The 24817-nt window shown below is 42.5% G+C and overlaps 3 non-coding genes across 3 annotated transcripts; all 3 read right to left on the bottom strand.

Moving 5' to 3' along the window:
* Window positions 1-5013: 5013 nt before the first annotated feature.
* trnap-agg (transfer RNA proline (anticodon AGG)) lies at window positions 5014-5101 on the bottom strand. Its single transcript is given in 2 exon segments — window positions 5014-5049; window positions 5066-5101. It is a non-coding gene; the product is annotated as a tRNA-Pro (tRNA).
* A 2991-nt stretch (window positions 5102-8092) lies between these two features.
* trnap-agg (transfer RNA proline (anticodon AGG)) lies at window positions 8093-8180 on the bottom strand. Its single transcript is given in 2 exon segments — window positions 8093-8128; window positions 8145-8180. It is a non-coding gene; the product is annotated as a tRNA-Pro (tRNA).
* A 2903-nt stretch (window positions 8181-11083) lies between these two features.
* Window positions 11084-11171, bottom strand: trnap-agg (transfer RNA proline (anticodon AGG)). The gene is given in 2 exon segments: window positions 11084-11119; window positions 11136-11171. It is a non-coding gene; the product is annotated as a tRNA-Pro (tRNA).
* Window positions 11172-24817: the final 13646 nt, after the last annotated feature.

The following is a 24817-nucleotide window of genomic DNA, read 5'->3' as shown; positions in this document are numbered from 1 at the left end:
AGTGAGCGCGGATCTCAGGACCACGAGTGGCTGGGACGGTTTTTGAAGCCACAGGTGATTGACAGGCAGGAAGGACGGAGGGAAGTAAAATCAACCCAGACAAAAAGACAATTTAAAACATATATATATTTATCACAATAAGAAAATCAATAAATTTACAGTTTTATTGCAAAAAATTGAATTTAGTTTGATTTCAATAAAGAAATAATTATTTCTTAATCTATATGTTTTTGATTGAACGAAGGCTGTGCGACTGCTTGAAATCCACTGGAAATCAGGGCGTGCAGTCAGTAAATACACAAACAAGTAAGCCCATGGTGTAAGACAAGCCACGAGCGAAGATGTGGGGAACAAAGGCGATCTTTTAAAGTCGCGAGTGCCTTTCTGCTGGATCTGACAGCAGCTGCGTGTGCTGTGAAAGAGCTCAAATGCAATAGAGCCCAGTGCCGGTAGAACAGAAAAGGCACATTTATTTTGAAAGTTAAAAAGTATGGAATGTATGTTAATATACGCATATATAAATATTAATACATATATTTATATAAACAAAGTCAGTCAGTCAGTCATGTCTTGTCTTGTCTTGATTTGATTTGTATTTGAAAATAAGGAGGAAAGAGCTCATCATGTCACAAAGCCCATCCGCAAGCTCTCGCTCAAATCGCTATGTTTCTAACTTATATAATTTGCCTTCTTTCAGATGTGGAACAGCAAAATCCCACAGCAGATTCTTCTCCTGTCAGGCAGTCCTCGAATGTGTGTTCAATCAAATCAGTGTGGCTTCAAGTTGCATGTAATGCATTTTTTCTCCCATGACATGAAATGCACAGTAAGATCGCGCAGCACGTTTGCACACACTCCCTCGCTACAGAAACACACCAACAAACTAAAATTCCTGCAACCTCCAAAGGCAGTTTTTGAAATTTGTAATTTAAAATCCGGGACAGACAGCACATTCCTTTTAAACAGATACATAATGATCCGATACTGATAGCAACCATTTTGGAGAGACAGAGAATGACCTCGGACAGACAGGACATCACCTTAAAAGCGATACAGAAACACAGTGAACAAAAACAAAGAATTCTGTAAAACTCAGCTGGTCGTGAACATTCTGTGGATGAAGAACCCGGGCTCACGTTCAGTCAGATGATCATTCCGATATTTTAAGAAAAATGTAAAGTTTACAGATTTCTTCCACGAAAATAGCGCCTGGAAAAAAATAGGCAGCGAGGAAGGACAAAAGGGAATGTCTGTGATACAGTGGAGCGTAGGAGTGATTGAATAATAAATGGCACAATGCGAAAAGGCAAAGTGGGTGGTAAGCGGGCAATAAAATAACAAAGGATGGACGAGAGCAGGTGTTAGTGGGAACAGCAGAACCATTAGCAGACAATGAGCGCGGCTTATGATCCGAGACGTTGAATCGAATGTTGAGGCCAGAACACAATAACATGCCTGGAATGTAGGGTCTGAACGCCTTTTAATCAGACCAGGCAGCTTGCCCACCCCGGATTGATTTCCTGTACGGTTTAAATTCGGCAGCCAAGGGACTAAATCCAAAGCCAGCTTCTCCCATCTTTTCAGCGCTGGAGAAACAGGACGCACTCATATTAAGGGCAGAGTCTGTTTCACGTTGAAGTTGAGATTGACGCTGAATGTATCCATATCCCAATGGAGGTGAGCTCATGCGTGCAGAACGGAAGATGGACTGATCAAGAATTGGCCAGAATCAAACACGGGTTTAGGTTGTCCAATGAGACACTGAGCCGAGCACATCTGAGATGCATGAACTTTACTCAGTTCGGTGAGTTTCACTTTGCTCCTGGGAATCTCCAGGATTTTTGGACGCTGTGTGAACAACGGCGCGCAATCAAACGTTTTAATTTGAAACATGTCGACCGGCTGAGAAGTGTTTTTTTGACTAAAAGTTGTCAGGGCTCGTCCGGAATTTGAACCCGGGACCTCTCGCATTTCAATTATTAGAACCCCTAAGCGAGAATCATACCCCTAGTCCAACGAGCCGCCGAGAGTAAGGGATCTAGCTCTCAGATTCTGACCTTCGTTTGCTATTCGGCCCATCGTCCCCCTCTCCATAGTCCTGCTCATGTTTTCCCTTTGATGAATAGATTATTCTTTGAGACATTACTTCACCAACGAGCTGCATTCTTGTCAGTAAAAGATGAATTTGGCAATGTGGTTAAATGTGATTACGGAAAAAAACCGAGTGGAAACGGTTTAACACAATAACGACGAAGTTGAGGGCAGACTGGATCAGCAGTCCATTGCCTGAACTTCTCAGTCACCTTATCTCCTATTTACTGCAACGTCAGACATCCATCCCCTACTTTTTCCATTCAAACAGAAATAATGTGCACGAAAGTCTACTTCACCGCTTGTTTTGCCCGTGCAACCAGATCGACAGTGATGAAAATGTGCCATGAGCTTTTTAAAGCAAACAGCCTTCCTTTACTTTCGGTGAGTGACTGCACGAGATGGTTGGTTTTGAGGCAGAATCAAAATAAAGAATGTAAAATTTCACGCGGCAAGTTAGCTGACCGCGGCAGGACTCGAACCTGCAATCTTTTGATAACATCACAGTTACAATCGAAGTCAGACGACTTATCCATTAGGCCACGCGGCTGCTGCTGCTGGCATGAAATTTGTTGTTTTTTTTATACTGAGAGCAAATTTGGGACAAGGGATCTTTCAAGGAGTGGATTTATGAAAATATGGGCATATTTTGAGTAATGAACCGTTACGCTGCGATATGGATGTGCACGGACACAGGCAACGTCAATGTAGCTTGATACACAACAGTTTAACAATCGGTTATCGCAACTGAAATCACACTCCTTTTAAAATATACAGGATGATCGCGATTATGAGAAAATACGTCTTAAAGGGGCAGTTGATGAACCGGAACTGACAACCATCCCGTTTGAACAGACACCGAATGATCCAGGACAGGAAGCACATCCATCTTACACAGCTGTAGAATGGGCCGTCACGGACAGCACTTCCCTTTTAAAAGATTAAAGTCGGATTTCTATCATTCCTGAAGGCAATTGTGCTGTGCGTGAGTGAGCGCGGATCTCAGGACCACGAGTGGCTGGGACGGTTTTTGAAGCCACAGGTGATTGACAGGCAGGAAGGACGGAGGGAAGTAAAATCAACCCAGACAAAAAGACAATTTAAAACATATATATATTTATCACAATAAGAAAATCAATAAATTTACAGTTTTATTGCAAAAAATTGAATTTAGTTTGATTTCAATAAAGAAATAATTATTTCTTAATCTATATGTTTTTGATTGAACGAAGGCTGTGCGACTGCTTGAAATCCACTGGAAATCAGGGCGTGCAGTCAGTAAATACACAAACAAGAAAGCCCATGGTGTAAGACAAGCCACGAGCGAAGATGTGGGGAACAAAGGCGATCTTTTAAAGTCGCGAGTGCCTTTCTGCTGGATCTGACAGCAGCTGCGGGTGCTGTGAAAGAGCTCAAATGCAATAGAGCCCAGTGCCGGTAGAACAGAAAAGGCACATTTATTTTGAAAGTTAAAAAGTATGGAATGTATGTTAATATACGCATATATAAATATTAATACATATATTTATATAAACAAAGTCAGTCAGTCAGTCATGTCTTGTCTTGTCTTGATTTGATTTGTATTTGAAAATAAGGAGGAAAGAGCTCATCATGTCACAAAGCCCATCCGCAAGCTCTCGCTCAAATCGCTATGTTTCCAAATTATATAATTTGCCTTCTTTCAGATGTGGAACAGCAAAATCCCACAGCAGATTCTTCTCCTGTCAGGCAGTCCTCGAATGTGTGTTCAATCAAATCAGTGTGGCTTCAAGTTGCATGTAATGCATTTTTTCTCCCATGACATGAAATGCACAGTAAGATCGCGCAGCACGTTTGCACACACTCCCTCGCTACAGAAACACACCAACAAACTAAAATTCCTGCAACCTCCAAAGGCAGTTTTTGAAATTTGTAATTTAAAATCCGGGACAGACAGCACATTCCTTTTAAACAGATACATAATGATCCGATACTGATAGCAACCATTTTGGAGAGACAGAGAATGACCTCGGACAGACAGGACATCACCTTAAAAGCGATACAGAAACACAGTGAACAAAAACAAAGAATTCTGTAAAACTCAGCTGGTCGTGAACATTCTGTGGATGAAGAACCCGGGCTCACGTTCAGTCAGATGATCATTCCGATATTTTAAGAAAAATGTAAAGTTTACAGATTTCTTCCACGAAAATAGCGCCTGGAAAAAAATAGGCAGCGAGGAAGGACAAAAGGGAATGTCTGTGATACAGTGGAGCGTAGGAGTGATTGAATAATAAATGGCACAATGCGAAAAGGCAAAGTGGGTGGTAAGCGGGCAATAAAATAACAAAGGATGGACTAGAGCAGGTGTTAGTGGGAACAGCAGAACCATTAGCAGACAATGAGCGCGGCTTATGATCCGAGACGTTGAATCGAATGTTGAGGCCAGAACACAATAACATGCCTGGAATGTAGGGTCTGAACGCCTTTTAATCAGACCAGGCAGCTTGCCCACCCCGGATTGATTTCCTGTACGGTTTAAATTCGGCAGCCAAGGGACTAAATCCAAAGCCAGCTTCTCCCATCTTTTCAGCGCTGGAGAAACAGGACGCACTCATATTAAGGGCAGAGTCTGTTTCACGTTGAAGTTGAGATTGACGCTGAATGTATCCATATCCCAATGGAGGTGAGCTCATGCGTGCAGAACGGAAGATGGACTGATCAAGAATTGGCCAGAATCAAACACGGGTTTAGGTTGTCCAATGAGACACTGAGCCGAGCACATCTGAGATGCATGAACTTTACTCAGTTCGGTGAGTTTCACTTTGCTCCTGGGAATCTCCAGGATTTTTGGACGCTGTGTGAACAACGGCGCGCAATCAAACGTTTTAATTTGAAACATGTCGACCGGCTGAGAAGTGTTTTTTTGACTAAAAGTTGTCAGGGCTCGTCCGGGATTTGAACCCGGGACCTCTCGCATTTCAATTATTAAAACCCCTAAGCGAGAATCATACCCCTAGACCAACGAGCCGCCGACAGTAAGGGATCTAGCTCTCAGATTCTGACCTTCGTTTGCTATTCGGCCCATCGTCCCCCTCTCCATAGTCCTGCTCATGTTTTCCCTTTGATGAATAGATTATTCTTTGAGACATTACTTCACCAACGAGCTGCATTCTTGTCAGTAAAAGGTGAATTTGGCAATGAGGTTAAATGTGATTACGGAAAAAAACCGAGTGGAAACGGTTTAACACAATAACGACGAAGTTGAGGGCAGACTGGATCAGCAGTACATTGCCTGAACTTGTCAGTCACCTTATCTCCTATTTACTGCAACGTCAGACATCCATCCCCTACTTTTTCCATTCAAACAGAAATAATGTGCACGAAAGTCTACTTCACCGCTTGTTTTGCCCGTGCAACCAGATCGACAGTGATGAAAATGTGCCATGAGCTTTTTAAAGCAAACAGCCTTCCTTTACTTTCGGTGAGTGACTGCACGAGATGGTTGGTTTTGAGGCAGAATCAAAATAAAGAATGTAAAATTTCACGCGGCAAGTTAGCTGACCGCGGCAGGACTCGAACCTGCAATCTTTTGTTAACATCACAGTTACAATGGAAGTCAGACGACTTATCCATTAGGCCACGCGGCTGCTGCTGCTGGCATGAAATTTGTTGTTTTTTTTATACTGAGAGCAAATTTGGGACAAGGGATCTTTCAAGGAGTGGATTTATGAAAATATGGGCATATTTTGAGTAATGAACCGTTACGCTGCGATATGGATGTGCACGGACACAGGCAACGTCAATGTAGCTTGATACACAACAGTTTAACAATCGGTTATCGCAACTGAAATCACACTCCTTTTAAAATATACAGGATGATCGCGATTATGAGAAAATACGTCTTAAAGGGGCAGTTGATGAACCGGAACTGACAACCATCCCGTTTGAACAGACACCGAATGATCCAGGACAGGAAGCACATCCATCTTACACAGCTGTAGAATGGGCCTTCACAGACAGCACTTCCCTTTCAAAAGATTAAAGTCGGATTTCTATCATTCCTGAAGGCAATTGTGCTGTGCGTGAGTGAGCGCGGATCTCAGGACCACGAGTGGCTGGGACGGTTTTTGAAGCCACAGGTGATTGACAGGCAGGAAGGACGGAGGGAAGTAAAATCAACCCAGACAAAAAGACAATTTAAAACATATATATATTTATCACAATAAGAAAATAAATAAATTTACAGTTTTATTGCAAAAAATTGAATTTAGTTTGATTTCAATAAAGAAATAATTATTTCTTAATCTATATGTTTTTGATTGAACGAAGGCTGTGCGACTGCTTGAAATCCACTGGAAATCAGGGCGTGCAGTCAGTAAATACACAAACAAGAAAGCCCATGGTGTAAGACAAGCCACGAGCGAAGATGTGGGGAACAAAGGCGATCTTTTAAAGTCGCGAGTGCCTTTCTGCTGGATCTGACAGCAGCTGCGTGTGCTGTGAAAGAGCTCAAATGCAATAGAGCCCAGTGCCGGTAGAACAGAAAAGGCACATTTATTTTGAAAGTTAAAAAGTATGGAATGTATGTTAATATACGCATATATAAATATTAATACATATATTTATATAAACAAAGTCAGTCAGTCAGTCATGTCTTGTCTTGTCTTGATTTGATTTGTATTTGAAAATAAGGAGGAAAGAGCTCATCATGTCACAAAGCCCATCCGCAAGCTCTCGCTCAAATCGCTATGTTTCCAAATTATATAATTTGCCTTCTTTCAGATGTGGAACAGCAAAATCCCACAGCAGATTCTTCTCCTGTCAGGCAGTCCTCGAATGTGTGTTCAATCAAATCAGTGTGGCTTCAAGTTGCATGTAATGCATTTTTTCTCCCATGACATGAAATGCACAGTAAGATCGCGCAGCACGTTTGCACACACTCCCTCGCTACAGAAACACACCAACAAACTAAAATTCCTGCAACCTCCAAAGGCAGTTTTTGAAATTTGTAATTTAAAATCCGGGACAGACAGCACATTCCTTTTAAACAGATACATAATGATCCGATACTGATAGCAACCATTTTGGAGAGACAGAGAATGACCTCGGACAGACAGGACATCACCTTAAAAGCGATACAGAAACACAGTGAACAAAAACAAAGAATTCTGTAAAACTCAGCTGGTCGTGAACATTCTGTGGATGAAGAACCCGGGCTCACGTTCAGTCAGATGATCATTCCGATATTTTAAGAAAAATGTAAAGTTTACAGATTTCTTCCACGAAAATAGCGCCTGGAAAAAAATAGGCAGCGAGGAAGGACAAAAGGGAATGTCTGTGATACAGTGGAGCGTAGGAGTGATTGAATAATAAATGGCACAATGCGAAAAGGCAAAGTGGGTGGTAAGCGGGCAATAAAATAACAAAGGATGGACTAGAGCAGGTGTTAGTGGGAACAGCAGAACCATTAGCAGACAATGAGCGCGGCTTATGATCCGAGACGTTGAATCGAATGTTGAGGCCAGAACACAATAACATGCCTGGAATGTAGGGTCTGAACGCCTTTTAATCAGACCAAGCAGCTTCCCCACCCCGGATTGATTTCCTGTACGGTTTAAATTCGGCAGCCAAGGGACTAAATCCAAAGCCAGCTTCTCCCATCTTTTCAGCGCTGGAGAAACAGGACGCACTCATATTAAGGGCAGAGTCTGTTTCACGTTGAAGTTGAGATTGACGCTGAATGTATCCATATCCCAATGGAGGTGAGCTCATGCGTGCAGAACGGAAGATGGACTGATCAAGAATTGGCCAGAATCAAACACGGGTTTAGGTTGTCCAATGAGACACTGAGCCGAGCACATCTGAGATGCATGAACTTTACTCAGTTCGGTGAGTTTCACTTTGCTCCTGGGAATCTCCAGGATTTTTGGACGCTGTGTGAACAACGGCGCGCAATCAAACGTTTTAATTTGAAACATGTCGACCGGCTGAAAAGTGTTTTTTTGACTAAAAGTTGTCAGGGCTCGTCCGGGATTTGAACCCGGGACCTCTCGCATTTCAATTATTAAAACCCCTAAGCGAGAATCATACCCCTAGACCAACGAGCCGCCGACAGTAAGGGATCTAGCTCTCAGATTCTGACCTTCGTTTGCTATTCGGCCCATCGTCCCCCTCTCCATAGTCCTGCTCATGTTTTCCCTTTGATGAATAGATTATTCTTTGAGACATTACTTCACCAACGAGCTGCATTCTTGTCAGTAAAAGGTGAATTTGGCAATGTGGTTAAATATGATTACGGAAAAAAACCGAGTGGAAACGGTTTAACACAATAACGACGAAGTTGAGGGCAGACTGGATCAGCAGTCCATTGCCTGAACTTCTCAGTCACCTTATCTCCTATTTACTGCAACGTCAGACATCCATCCCCTACTTTTTCCATTCAAACAGAAATAATGTGCACGAAAGTCTACTTCACCGCTTGTTTTGCCCGTGCAACCAGATCGACAGTGATGAAAATGTGCCATGAGCTTTTTAAAGCAAACAGCCTTCCTTTACTTTCGGTGAGTGACTGCACGAGATGGTTGGTTTTGAGGCAGAATCAAAATAAAGAATGTAAAATTTCACGCGGCAAGTTAGCTGACCGCGGCAGGACTCGAACCTGCAATCTTTTGATAACATCACAGTTACAATCGAAGTCAGACGACTTATCCATTAGGCCACGCGGCTGCTGCTGCTGGCATGAAATTTGTTGTTTTTTTTATACTGAGAGCAAATTTGGGACAAGGGATCTTTCAAGGAGTGGATTTATGAAAATATGGGCATATTTTGAGTAATGAACCTTTACGCTGCGATATGGATGTGCACGGACACAGGCAACGTCAATGTAGCTTGATACACAACAGTTTAACAATCGGTTATCGCAACTGAAATCACACTCCTTTTAAAATATACAGGATGATCGCGATTATGAGAAAATACGTCTTAAAGGGGCAGTTGATGAACCGGAACTGACAACCATCCCGTTTGAACAGACACCGAATGATCCAGGACAGGAAGCACATCCATCTTACACAGCTGTAGAATGGGCCTTCACGGACAGCACTTCCCTTTCAAAAGATTAAAGTGGGATTTCTATCATTCCTGAAGGCAATTGTGCTGTGCGTGAGTGAGCGCGGATCTCAGGACCACGAGTGGCTGGGACGGTTTTTGAAGCCACAGGTGATTGACAGGCAGGAAGGACGGAGGGAAGTAAAATCAACCCAGACAAAAAGACAATTTAAAACATATATATATTTATCACAATAAGAAATCAATAAATTTACAGTTTTATTGCAAAAAATTGAATTTAGTTTGATTTCAATAAATAAATAATTATTTCTTAATCTATATGTTTTTGATTGAACGAAGGCTGTGCGACTGCTTGAAATCCACTAGAAATCAGGGCGTGCAGTCAGTAAATACACAAACAAGTAAGCCCATGGTGTAAGACAAGCCACGAGCGAAGATGTGGGGAACAAAGGCGATCTTTTAAAGTCGCGAGTGCCTTTCTGCTGGATCTGACAGCAGCTGCGTGTGCTGTGAAAGAGCTCAAATGCAATAGAGCCCAGTGCCGGTAGAACAGAAAAGGCACATTTATTTTGAAAGTTAAAAAGTATGGAATGTATGTTAATATACGCATATATAAATATTAATACATATATTTATATAAACAAAGTCAGTCAGTCAGTCATGTCTTGTCTTGTCTTGATTTGATTTGTATTTGAAAATAAGGAGGAAAGAGCTCATCATGTCACAAAGCCCATCCGCAAGCTCTCGCTCAAATCGCTATGTTTCTAACTTATATAATTTGCCTTCTTTCAGATGTGGAACAGCAAAATCCCACAGCAGATTCTTCTCCTGTCAGGCAGTCCTCGAATGTGTGTTCAATCAAATCAGTGTGGCTTCAAGTTGCATGGAATGCATTTTTTCTCCCATGACATGAAATGCACAGTAAGATCGCGCAGCACGTTTGCACACACTCCCTCGCTACAGAAACACACCAACAAACTAAAATTCCTGCAACCTCCAAAGGCAGTTTTTGAAATTTGTAATTTAAAATCCGGGACAGACAGCACATTCCTTTTAAACAGATACATAATGATCCGATACTGATAGCAACCATTTTGGAGAGACAGAGAATGACCTCGGACAGACAGGACATCACCTTAAAAGCGATACAGAAACACAGTGAACAAAAACAAAGAATTCTCTAAAACTCAGCTGGTCGTGAACATTCTGTGGATGAAGAACCCGGGCTCACGTTCAGTCAGATGATCATTCCGATATTTTAAGAAAAATGTAAAGTTTACAGATTTCTTCCACGAAAATAGCGCCTGGAAAAAAATAGGCAGCGAGGAAGGACAAAAGGGAATGTCTGTGATACAGTGGAGCGTAGGAGTGATTGAATAATAAATGGCACAATGCGAAAAATGAGCGCGGCTTATGATCCGAGACGTTGAATCGAATGTTGAGGCCAGAACACAATAACATGCCTGGAATGTAGGGTCTGAACGCCTTTTAATCAGACCAGGCAGCTTGCCCACCCCGGATTGATTTCCTGTACGGTTTAAATTCGGCAGCCAAGGGACTAAATCCAAAGCCAGCTTCTCCCATCTTTTCAGCGCTGGAGAAACAGGACGCACTCATATTAAGGGCAGAGTCTGTTTCACGTTGAAGTTGAGATTGACGCTGAATGTATCCATATCCCAATGGAGGTGAGCTCATGCGTGCAGAACGGAAGATGGACTGATCAAGAATTGGCCAGAATCAAACACGGGTTTAGGTTGTCCAATGAGACACTGAGCCGAGCACATCTGAGATGCATGAACTTTACTCAGTTCGGTGAGTTTCACTTTGCTCCTGGGAATCTCCAGGATTTTTGGACGCTGTGTGAACAACGGCGCGCAATCAAACGTTTTAATTTGAAACATGTCGACCGGCTGAGAAGTGTTTTTTTGACTAAAAGTTGTCAGGGCTCGTCCGGGATTTGAACCCGGGACCTCTCGCATTTCAATTATTAAAACCCCTAAGCGAGAATCATACCCCTAGACCAACGAGCCGCCGACAGTAAGGGATCTAGCTCTCAGATTCTGACCTTCGTTTGCTATTCGGCCCATCGTCCCCCTCTCCATCGTCCTGCTCATGTTTTCCCTTTGATGAATAGATTATTCTTTGAGACATTACTTCACCAACGAGCTGCATTCTTGTCAGTAAAAGGTGAATTTGGCAATGAGGTTAAATGTGATTACGGAAAAAAACCGAGTGGAAACGGTTTAACACAATAACGACGAAGTTGAGGGCAGACTGGATCAGCAGTCCATTGCCTGAACTTCTCAGTCACCTTATCTCCTATTTCCTGCAACGTCAGACATCCATCCCCTACTTTTTCCATTCAAACAGAAATAATGTGCACGAAAGTCTACTTCACCGCTTGTTTTGCCCGTGCAACCAGATCGACAGTGATGAAAATGTGCCATGAGCTTTTTAAAGCAAACAGCCTTCCTTTACTTTCGGTGAGTGACTGCACGAGATGGTTGGTTTTGAGGCAGAATCAAAATAAAGAATGTAAAATTTCACGCGGCAAGTTAGCTGACCGCGGCAGGACTCGAACCTGCAATCTTTTGATAACATCACAGTTACAATCGAAGTCAGACGACTTATCCATTAGGCCACGCGGCTGCTGCTGCTGGCATGAAATTTGTTGTTTTTTTTATACTGAGAGCAAATTTGGGACAAGGGATCTTTCAAGGAGTGGATTTATGAAAATATGGGCATATTTTGAGTAATGAACCGTTACGCTGCGATATGGATGTGCACGGACACAGGCAACGTCAATGTAGCTTGATACACAACAGTTTAACAATCGGTTATCGCAACTGAAATCACACTCCTTTTAAAATATACAGGATGATCGCGATTATGAGAAAATACGTCCTAAAGGGGCAGTTGATGAACCGGAACTGACAACCATCCCGTTTGAACAGACACCGAATGATCCAGGACAGGAAGCACATCCATCTTACACAGCTGTAGAATGGGCCTTCACGGACAGCACTTCCCTTTCAAAAGATTAAAGTCGGATTTCTATCATTCCTGAAGGCAATTGTGCTGTGCGTGAGTGAGCGCGGATCTCAGGACCACGAGTGGCTGGGACGGTTTTTGAAGCCACAGGTGATTGACAGGCAGGAAGGACGGAGGGAAGTAAAATCAACCCAGACAAAAAGACAATTTAAAACATATATATATTTATCACAATAAGAAAATAAATAAATTTACAGTTTTATTGCAAAAAATTGAATTTGGTTTGATTTAAATAAATAAATAATTATTTCTTAATCTATATATTTTTGATTGAACGAAGGCTGTGCGACTGCATGAAATCCACTGGAAATCAGAGCGTGCAGTCAGTAAATACCCAAACACAGTAAGCCCATGGTGTAAGACAAGCCACGAGGGAAGATATGGGGAACAAAGGCGATCTTTTAAAGTCGCGAGTGCCTTTCTGCTGGATCTGACAGCAGCTGCGTGTGCTATGAAAGAGCTCAAATATAATAGAGCCCAGTGCTGGCAGAACAGAAAAGGCACATTTATTGTGAAAGTTAAAAAGTACGGATTGTTTGTAAATATACGTATAAATTAATATTTATATATATATCTGTATAAACAAAGTCAATCAGTCAGTCATGTCTTGTCTTGTCTTGATTTGATTTGTGTTTGAAAATAAGGGGGTAGGAGCTCATCATTTCACACAGCCCAACCGCAAGCTCTCGCTAAAATCGCTATGTTTCTAACTTATATAATTTGCCTTCTTTCAGATGTGGAACAGCAAAATCCCACAGCAGATTCTTCTCCTGTCAGGCAGTCCTCGAATGTGTGTTCAATCAAATCAGTGTGGCTTCAAGTTGCATGTCATGCATTTTTTCTCCCATGACATGAAATGCACAGTAAGATCACGCAGCACGTTTGCACACACTCCCTCGCTACACAAACACACCAACAAACTAAAATTCCTGCAACCTCCAAAGGCAGTTTTTGAAATTTGTAATTTAAAATCCGGGACAGACAGCACATTCCTTTTAAACAGATACATAATGATCCGATACTGATAGCAACCATTTTGGAGAGACAGAGAATGACCTCGGACAGACAGGACATCACCTTAAAAGCGATACAGAAACACAGTGAACAAAAACAAAGAATTCTGTAAAACTCAGCTGGTCGTGTACATTCTGTGGATGAAGATCCCGGGCTCACGTTCAGTCAGATGATCTTTCCGATATTTTAAGAAAAATGTAAAGTTTACAGATTTTTTCCACGGAAATAGCACCTGGAAATAAATAGGCAGCGAGGAAGGACAAAATGTCTTTGATACACTGGAGCGTAGGAGTGATTGAATAATAAATGGCACAATGCGAAAAGGCAAAGTGGGTGGTAAGCGGGCAATATAGTAACAAAGGATGGACCAGAGGAGGTGTTAGTGGGAACTGCAGAACGATTAGCAGACAATGGGAGCGGTGCTTATGATCCGATACGTTGAACCGAATGTTGAGGCCAGAACACGATAACATGCCTGGAAGGTAGGGTCTGAACGCCTTTTAATCAGACCAGGCAGCTTGCCCACCCCGGATTGAATTCCGGAACGGTTTAAATTCGGCAGCCAAGGGACTAAATCCAAAGCAAGCTTCTCCCATCTTTTCAGCGCTAGAGAAACAGGACACATTCATATTCAGGACAGAGTCTGTTTCACGTTGAATTTGAGATTGACGCTGAGTGTATCCTTATCCCAATGGAGGTGAGCTCATGCGTGCAGAAAGGATGATGGACTGATCAAGTATTGGCCAGAATCAAACATGGGTTTAGTTTTTCCAACGAGACACAGAGCCGAGTACATCTGAGATACATGAACTTTACTCAGTTCGGTGAGTTTCACAATGCTCCTGGGAATCTCCAGGATTTTTGAACGCTGTGTGAACAACGGCGCGCAATCACACGTTTTAATTTGAAACATGTCAGTTTTCTCACATGTCGACCGGCTGAAAAGTGTTTTTTTGACTAAAAGTTGTCAGGACTCGTCCGGGATCTCTCGCATTTCAATTATTAGAATCCCTCAGCGAGAATCATACCCCGAGACCAACGAGCCGCCGACAGTAAGGGATCTAGCGCTCAGATTCTGACGTTAGTTTGCCATTCGGCCCATCGTGCCTGTGCTGACTCTCAGAGACCTATCTCATGAGTCCCCCTCTCCATAGTCCTGCTAATGTTTTCCCTTTGATGAATAGATTATTCTTTGAGACATTACTTCACCAACGAGCTGCATCCTTGTCAGTAAAAGGTGAATTTGGCAATGAGGTTAAATGTGATTGCCGAAAAAAAACGAGTGGAAACGGTTTAATACAATAACGACGAAGTTGAGGGCATACTGGATCAGCAGTCCATTGCCTCAACTTCTCAGTCACCTGATCTCCTATTTACTGCAACGTCAGACATCCATCCCCTACTTTTTGCATTCAAACAGAAATAATGTGCACGAAAGTCTACTTCACCGCTTATTTTGCCCGTGCAACCAGATCGACAGTGATGAAAATGTGCCATTCGCTTTTTAAAGCAAACAGCCTTCCTTTACTTTAGGTGAGTGACTGCACGAGATGGTTGCTTTTGAGGCAGAATCAAAATAAAGAATATAAAATTTCACGCAGCAAGTGAGCTGACCGCGGCAGGACTAGAACCTGCAATCTTTTCATAACATCACAGTTGCAATCGAAGTCAGACGTCTTATCCATTCGGCCACGCGGCCGCTGCTGCTGGCATGAAATTTGTTGTTTTTTTATACTGAGAGCAAATTTGGGACAAGAGTTCGATCAAGGAGTGGATTTCGGAAAATATGGGAATATTTTGAGTAATGAATCGATGCGCTGCGATATGGATGTGCACGGACACAGGCAACGTCAATGTAGCTTGATACACAACAGTTTAACAATCGGTTATCGCAACTGAAATCACACTCCTTTTAAAATATACAGGATGATCCCGATTATGAAAAAATACGTCTTAAAGGGGCAGCTGATGAACCGGAACTGACACCCATCCCGTTTGAACAGACACCGAATGATCCAGGACAGGAAGCACATCCCTCTTACACAGCTGTAGAATGGGCCTTCACGGACAGCACTTCTCTTTCAAAAGATTAAAGTGGGATTTCTATCATTCCTGAAGCCAATTGTGCTGTGCGTGAGTGAGCGCGGGTCTCAGGACCACGCGGGGGTGGGACGGATGTTGAAGCCACAGGTGATTGACAGGCAGGAAGGAGGGAGGGAAGTCAAACCAACCCAGACAAAAAGACAATTTAAAACATATATATATATTTATCACAATAAGAAAATAAATAAATTTACAGTTTTATTGCAAAGAATGTAATTTGGTTTGATTTAAATAAATAAATAATTATTTCTTAATCTATATATTTTGATTGAACGAAGGCTGTGCGACTGCATGAAATCCACTGGAAATCAGAGCGTGCAGTCAGTAAATACCCAAACACAGTAAGCCCATGGTGCAAGACAAGCCACGAGGCAAGATATGGGGAACAAAGGCGATCTTTTAAAGTCGCGAGTGCCTTTCTGCTGGATCTGACAGCAGCTGCGTGTGCTGTGAAAGAGCTCAAATGTAATAGAGCCCAGTGCTGGCAGAACAGAGAAGGCACATTTATTGTAAAAGTTAAAAAGTACGGATTGTTTGTAAATATACGTATACATTAATATTTATATATATATCTGCATAAACAAAGTCAGTCAGTCAGTCATGTCTTGTCTTGTCTTGATTTGATTTGTGTTTGAAAATAAGGGGGAAGGAGCTCATCATGTCACACAGCCCAACCGCAAGCTCTCGCTAAAATCGCTATGTTTCTAACTTATATAATTTGCCTTCTTTCAGATGTGGAACAGCAAAATCCCACAGCAGATTCTTCTCCTGTTAGGCAGTCCTCGAATGCGTGTTCAATCAAATCAGTGTGGCTTCAAGTTGCATGTAATGCATTTTTTCTCCCATGACATGAAATGCACAGTAAGATCGCGCAGCACGTTTGCACACACTCCCTCGCTACCCAAACACACCAACAAACTAAAATTCCTGCAACCTCCAAAGGCAGTTTTTGAAATTTGAAATTTAAAATCCGGGACAGGCAGCACATTCCTTTTAAACAGCTACATAATGATCCGATACTGATAGCAACCAATTTGGAGAGACAGAGTATGACCTCGGACAGACAGGACATCACCTTGAAAGCGATACAGAAACGCAGAGAACAAAAACAAAGAATTCTGTAAAACTCAGCTGATCGTGAACATTCTGTGGATGAAGAACCTGGGCTCACGTTCAGTCAGATGATGGGCTCACGTTCAGTCAGATGATCATTCCGATATTTTAAGAAAAATGTAAAGTTTACAGATTTTTTCCACGAAAATAGCGCCTGGAAAAAAATAGGCAGCGAGGAAGGACAAAAGGGAATGTCTGTGATACAGTGGAGCGTAGGAGTGATTGAATAATAAATGTCACAATGCGAAAAGGCAAAGTGGTTGGTAAGCGGGCAATAAAATAACAAAGGATGGACCAGAGGAGGTGTTAATGGGAACAGCAGAACCATTAGCGGACAATGAGCGCGGCTTATGATCCGAGACGTTGAATCGAATGTTGAGGCCAGAACACTATAACATGCCTGGAATGTCGGATCTGAACGCCTTTTAATCAGACCAGGCAGCTTGCCCACGCCGGATTGATTTCCTGTACGGTTTAAATTCGGCTGCCAAGGGACTAAATCCAAAGCCAGCTTCTCCCATCTTTTCAGCGCTAGAGAAACAGGACGCACTCATATTCAGGGCAGAGTCTGTTTCACGTTGAAGTTGAGATTGACGCTGAATGTATCCATATCCCAATGGAGGTGAGCTCATGCGTGCAGAACGGAAGATGGACTGATCAAGAATTGGCCAGAATCAAACACGGGTTTAGGTTGTCCAATGAGACACTGAGCCGAGTACATCTGAGATGCATGAACTTTCCGCAGTTCGGTGAGTTTCACTTTGCTCCTGGGAATCTCCAGGATTTTTGGACGCTGTGTGAACAACGGCGCGCAATCAAACGTTATAATTTGAAACATGTCGACCGGCTGAGAAGTGTTTTTTTGACTAAAAGTTGTCAGGGCTCGTCCGGGATTTGAACCCGGGATCTCTCGCATTTCAATTATTAGAACCCCTAAGCGAGAATCATACCCCGAGACCAACGAGCCGCCGACAGTAAGGGATGCAGCTCTCAGATTCTGACGTTCGTTTGCTATTCGGCCCATCGTGCCTGTGCTGACTCTCAGAGACCAATCTCATGAGTCCCCCTCTCCATAGTCCTGCTAATGTTTTCCCTTTGATGAATAGATTATTCTTTGAGACATTACTTCACCAACGAGCTGCATCCTTGTCAGTAAAAGGTGAATTTGGCAATGAGGTTAAATGTGATTACCGAAAAAAAACGAGTGGAAACGGTTTATGACAATAACGACGAAGTTGAGGGCATACTCGATTAGCAGTGGATTGCCTGAACTTCTCAGTCACCTTATCTCCTATTTACTGCAACGTCAGACATCCATCCCCTACTTTTTCCATTCAAACAGAAATAATGTGCACGAAAGTCTACTTCACCGCTTGTTTTGCCCGTGCAACCAGATCGACAGTGATGAAAATGTGCCATGAGCTTTTTAAAGCAAACAGCCTTCCTTTACTTTCGGTGAGTGACTGCACGAGATGGTTGGTTTTGAGGCAGAATCAAAATAAAGAATATAAAATTTCACGCGGCAATTTAGCTGACCGCGGCAGGACTCGAACCTGCAATCTTTTCATAACATCACAGTTGCAATCGAAGTCAGACGACTTATCCATTAGGCCACGCGGCTGCTGCTGCTGGCATGAAATTAGTTGTTTTTTTATACTGAGAGCAAATTTGGGACAAGGGATCTTTCAAGGAGTGGATTTATGAAAATATGGGCATATTTTGAGTAATGAACCGTTGCGCTGCGATATGGATGTGCACGGACACAGGCAACGTCAATGTAGCTTGATACACAACAGTTTAACAATCGGTTATCTCGCACCTGAAATCACACTCCTTTTAAATTATACAGGATGATACCGATTATGAGAAAATGCGTCTTAAAGGGGCAATTGATGAACCGGAACTGACAACCATCCCGTTTGAACAGACACCGAATGATCCAGGAAAGGAAGCACATCCATCTTACACAGCTGTAGAATGGGCATTCACGGACAGCACTTGCCTTTCAAAAGATTAAAGTGGGATTTCTATCATTCCTGAAGGCAATTGTGCTGTGCGTGAGTGAGCGCGGATCTCAGGACAACGAGGGGCTGGGACGGTTTTTGAAGCCACAGGTGATTGACAGGCAGGAAGGAGGGAGGGAAGTAAAACCAACCCAGACAAAAAGACAATTTAAAACATATATATATTTATCACAATAAGAAAATAAATACATTTAAGTTTTATTGCAAAAAATTGAATTTAGTTTTATTTCAATAAATAAATAATTATTTCTTAATCTCTATGTTTTTGATTGAACGAAGGCTGTGCGACTGCTTGAAATCCACTGGAAATCAGGGCGTGCAGTCAGTAAATACACAAACAAGTAAGCCCATGGTGTAAGACCAGCCACGAGCGAAGATATGGGCAACAAAGGCGATCTTTTAAAGTCGCGAGTGCCTTTCTGCTGGATCTGACAGCAGCTGCGTGTGCTGTGAAAGAGCTCAAATGTAATAGACACCAGTGCTGGCAGAACAGAAAAGGCACATTTATTGTGAAAGTTAAAAAGTACGGATTGTTTGTAAATATACGTAGACATAAATATGTATACATATATTTACATATACAAAGTCAGTCAGTCAGTCATGTCTTGTCTTGTCTTGATTTGATTTGTATTTGAAAATAAGGGGGAAAGAGCTCATCATGTCACAAAGCCCATCCGCAAGCTCTCGATCAAATCGCTATGTTTCTAACTTATATAATTTGCCTTCTTTCAGATGTGGAACAGCAAAATCCCACAGCAGATTCTTCTCCTGTCAGGCAGTCCTCGAATGCATGTTCAATCAAATCAGCGTGGCTTCAAGTTGCATGTAATGCATTTTTTCTCCCATGACATGAAATGCACAGTAAGATCACGCAGCACGTTCGCACACACTCCCTCGCTACACAAACACACGAACAAAATAAAATTCCTGCAACTTCCAAAGGCAGTTTTTGAAATTTGAAATTTAAAATCCGGGACAGACAGCACATTCCTTTTTAACAGATACATAATGATCCGATACTGATAGCATACCATTTTGGAGAGACAGCGAATGTCCCCGGACAGACCAGCACATCACCTTAAAAGGGATACAGAAACACAGTGAACAAAAACAAAGAATTCTGTAAAACTCAGCTGGTCGTGTACATTCTGTGGATGAAGATCCCGGGCTCACGTTCAGTCAGATGATCATTCCGATATTTTAAGAAAAATGTAAAGTTTACAGATTTTTTCCACGAAAATAGCGCCTGGAAATAAATAGGCAGCGAGGAAGGACAAAATGTCTGTGATACAGTGGAGCGTAGGAGTGATTGAATAATAAATGGCACAATGCGAAAAGGCAAAGTGGGTGGTAAGCGGGCAATACGGTAACAAAGGATGGACCAGAGGAGTTGTTAGTGGGAACTGCAGAACCATTAGCAGACAATGGGAGCGGTGCTTATGATCCGATACGTCGAACCGAATGTTGAGGCCAGAACACTATAACATGCCTGGAATGTAGGGTCTGAACGCCTTTTAATCAGACCAGGCAGCTTCCCCACCCCGGATTCATTTCCTGTACGGTTTAAATTCGGCAGCCAAGGGACGAAATCCAAAGCCAGCTTCTCCCATCTTTTCAGCGCTAGAGAAACAGGACGCACTCATATTCAGGGCAGAGTCTGTTTCACGTTGAAGTTGAGATTGACGCTGAATGTATCCATATCCCAATGGAGGTGAGCTCATGCGTGCAGAAAGGTAGAAGGACTGATCAAGTATTGGCCAGAATCAAACACGGGTTTAGGTTGTCCAATGAGACACAGAGCCGATTACATCTGAGATACATGGACTTTACTCAGTTCGGTGAGTTTTACTTTGCTCCTGGGAATCTCCAGGATTTTTGGACGCTGTCTGAACAACGGAGCGCAATCAAACGTTTTAATTTGAAACATGTCAGTTTTCTCACATGTCGACCGGCTGAAAAGTGTTTTTTTGACGAAAAGTTGTCAGGACTCGTCCGGGATCTCTCGCATTTCAATTATTAGAATCCCTAAGCGAGAATCATACCCCGAGACCAACGAGCCGCCGACAGTAAGGGATCTAGCGCTCAGATTCTGACGTTAGTTTGCTATTCGGCCCATCGTGCCTGTGCTGACTCTCAGAGACCTATCTCATGAGTCCCCCTCTCCATAGTCCTGCTAATGTTTTCCCTTTGATGAATAGATTATTCTTTGAGATATTACTTCACCAATGAGCTGCATCCTTGTCAGTAAAAGGTGAATTTGGCAATGAGGTTAAATGTGATTGCCGAAAAAAAACGAGTGGAAACGGTTTAACACAATAACGACGAAGTTGAGGGCATACTGGATCAGCAGTCCATTGCCTGAACTTCTCAGTCACCTTATATCCTATTTACTGCAACGTCAGACATCCATCCCCTACTTTTTGCATTCAAACAGAAATAATGTGCACGAAAGTCTACTTCACCGCTTGTTTTGCCCGTGCAACCAGATCGACAGTGATGAAAATGTGCCATTCGTTTTTTAAAGCAAACAGCCTTCCTTTACTTTAGGTGAGTGACTGCACGAGATGGTTGGTTTTGAGGCAGAATCAAAATAAAGAATATAAAATTTCACGCGGCAAATTAGCTGACCGCGGCAGGACTCCAACCTGCAATCTTTTGATAACATCACAGTTACAATCGAAGTCAGACGACTTATCCATTAGGCCACGCGGCTGCTGCTGCTGGCATGAAATTTGTTGTTTTTTTTATACTGAGAGCAAATTTGGGACAAGGGCTCTTTCAAGCAGTGGATTTATGAAAATTTGGGCATATTTTGAGTAATGAACCGTTACGCTGCGATATGGATGTGCACGGACACAGGCAACGTCAATGTAGCTTGATACACAACAGTTTAACAATCGGTTATCGCAACTGAAATCACACTCCTTTTAAAATATACAGGATGATCCCGATTATGAGAAAATACGTCTTAAAGGGGCAGTTGATGAACCGGAACTGACAACCATCCCGTTTGAACAGACACCGAATGATCCAGGACAGGAAGCACATCCATCTTACACAGCTGTAGAATGGGCTTTCACGGACAGCACTTCCCTTTCAAAAGATTAAAGTGGGATTTCTATCATTCCTGAAGGCAATTGTGCTGTGCGTGAGTGAGCGCGGATCTCAGGACAACGAGGGGCTGGGACGGTTTTTGAAGCCACAGGTGATTGACAGGCAGGAAGGAGGGAGGGAAGCAAAACCAACCCAGACAAAAAGACAATTTAAAACATATATATATTTATCACAGTAAGAAAATAAATACATTTAAGTTTTATTGCAAAAAATTGAATTTAGTTTGATTTCAATAAATAAATAATTATTTCTTAATCTCTATGTTTTTGATTGAACGAAGGCTGTGCGACTGCTTGAAATCCACTGGAAATCAGGGCGTGCAGTCAGTAAATACACAAACAAGTAAGCCCATGGTGTAAGACAAGCCACGAGCGAAGATATTGGCAACAAAGGCGATCTTTTAAAGTCGCGAGTGCCTTTCTGCTGGATCTGACAGCAGCTGCGTGTGCTGTGAAAGAGCTCAAATGTAATAGAGCCCAGTGCTGGCAGAACAGAAAAGGCACATTTATTTTGAAAGTTAAAAAGTAGGGATTGTTTGTAACTATACGTATACATTAATATTTATATATATATCTGTAAAAACAAAGTCAGTCAGTCAGTCATGTCTTGTCTTGTCTTGATTTGATTTTATTTGAAAATAAGGGGGAAAGAGCTCATCATGTCATGCAGCCCATCCGCAAGCTCTCGCTAAAATCGCTATGTTTCTAACTTATATAATTTGCCTTCTTTCAGATGTGCAACAGCAAAATCCCACAGCAGATTCTTCTCCTGTCAGGCAGTCCTCGAATGTGTGTTCAATCAAATCAGTGTAGCTTCAATTTGCATGTAATGCATTTTTTCTCCCATGAAATGAAATGCACAGTAAGATCGCGCAGCACGTTTGCACACACTCCGTCGCTACACAAACACACCAACAAACTAAAATTCCTGCAACTTCCAAAGGCAGTTTTTGAAATTTGAAATTTGAAATACGGGACAGACAGCACATTCCTTTTAAACAGATACATAATGATCCGATACTGAGAGCACACCATTTTGGAGAGACAGAGAATGTGCCCGGACAGACCAGCACATCACCTTAAAAGGGATACAGAAACACAGTGAACAAAAAGAAAGAATTCTGTAAAACTCAGCTGGTCGTGTACATTCTGTGGATGAAGATCCCGGGCTCACGTTCAGTCAGATGATCATTCCGATATTTTAAGAAAAATTTAATGTTTACAGATTTTTTACACGAAAATAGCGCCTGGAAATAAATAGGCAGCGAGGAAGGATAAAAGGGAATGCCTGTGATACAGTGGAGCTGAGGAGTGATTGAATAATAAATGGCATAATGCGAAAAGGCAAAGTGGGTGGTAAGCGGGCAATACACTAACAAAGGATGGACCAGAGGAGGTGTTAGTGGGAACTGCAGAACCATTAGCAGACAATGGGAGCGGTGCTTTTGATCCGAGACGTCGAACAGAATGTTGAGGCCAGAACACTATAACATGCCTGGAATGTAGGGTCTGAACGCCTTTTAATCAGACAAGGCAGCTTGCCCACCCCGGATTGATTTCCTGTACGGTTTAAATTCGGCAGCCAAGGGATTAAATCCAAAGCCAGCTTCTCCCATCTTCTCCCAGCTAGAGAAACAGGACGCACTCATATTCAGGGCAGAGTCTGTTTCACGTTGAAGTTGAGATTGATGCTGAATGTATCCATATCCCAATGGAGGTGAGCTCATGCGTGCAGAAAGGAAGATGGACTGATCAAGTATTGGCCAGAATCAAACACGGGTTTAGGTTGTCCAATGAGACACAGAGCCGAGTAGATCTGAGATACATAAACTTTACTCAGTTCGGTGAGTTTCACTTTGCTCCTGGGAATCTCCAGGATTTTTGGACGCTGTGTGAACAACGGAGCGCAATCAAACGTTTTAATTTGAAACATGTCAGTTTTCTCACATGTCGACCGGCTGAAAAGTGGTTTTTTGACTAAAAGTTGTCAGAACTCGTCCGGGATCTCTCGCATTTCAATTATTAGAATCCCGAAGCGAGAATCATACCCCGAGACCAACGAGCCGCCGACAGTAAGGGATCTGGCGCTCAGATTCTGACGTTAGTTTGCTATTCGGCCCATCGTGGCTGCGCTGACTCTCAGAGACCTATCTCATGAGTCCCCCTCTCCATAGTCCTGCTAATGTTTTCCCTTTGATGAATAGATTATTCTTTGAGACATTACTTCACCAATGAGCTGCATCCTTGTTAGTAAAAGGTGAATTTGGCAATGAGGTTAAATGTGATTGCCCAAAAAAAACGAGTGGAAACGGTTTAACACAATAACGACGAAGTTGAGGGCATACTGGATCAGCAGTCCATTGTCTGAACTTCTCAGTCACCTTATCTCCTATTTACTGCAACGTCAGACATCCATCCCCTACTTTTTGCATTCAAACAGAAATAATATGCACGAAAGTCTACTTCACCGCTTGTTTTGCCCGTGCAACCAGATCGACAGTGATGAAAATGTGCCACTCGCTTTTTAAAGCAAACAGCCTTCCTTCACTTCAGGTGAGTGACTGCACGAGATGGTTGGTTTTGAGGCAGAATCAAAATAAAAATACAAAATTTCACGCGGCAAGTTAGCTGACCGCGGCATGACTCGAACCTGCAATCTTTTGAAAACATCACAGTTGCAATCGAACTCAGACGATTATCCATTAGGCCACGCGGCCGCTGCTGCTGGCATGAAATTTGTTGTTTTTTTTATACTGAGAGCAGATTTAGGCCAAGGGAACTTTCAAGGAGTGGATTTATGAAAATATGGGAATATTTTGAGTAATGAATCGATGCGCTGCGATATGGATGTGCACGGACACAGGCAACGTCAATGTAGCTTGATGCACAACAGTTTAACAATCGGTTATCGCAACTGAAATCACACTCCTTTTAAAATATACAGGATGATCACGATTATGAGAAAATACGTCTTCAAGGGGCAGTTGATGAACCGGAACTAACAACCATCCCGTTTGAACAGACACCGAATGATCCAGGACAGGAAGCACATCCCTCTTACACAGCTGTAGAAAAGGCCTTCACGGACAGCACTTCCCTTTCAAAAGATTAAAGTGTGATTTCTATCATTCCTGAAGGCAATTGTGCTCTGCGTGAGTGAGCGCGGGTCTCAGGACCACGCGGGGCTGGGACGGATGTTGAAGCCACAGGTGATTGATAGGCAGGAAGGAGGGAGGGAAGTAAAACTAACCCAGACAA

This window comes from Pristiophorus japonicus, unplaced genomic scaffold (assembly GCF_044704955.1).
Source record: "Pristiophorus japonicus isolate sPriJap1 unplaced genomic scaffold, sPriJap1.hap1 HAP1_SCAFFOLD_66, whole genome shotgun sequence".
NCBI classification, from domain to species: Eukaryota; Metazoa; Chordata; class Chondrichthyes; family Pristiophoridae; genus Pristiophorus; species Pristiophorus japonicus.
Note: the sequence above shows the minus strand (reverse complement) of the source record. Positions and strands in the feature narration are given on the sequence as shown.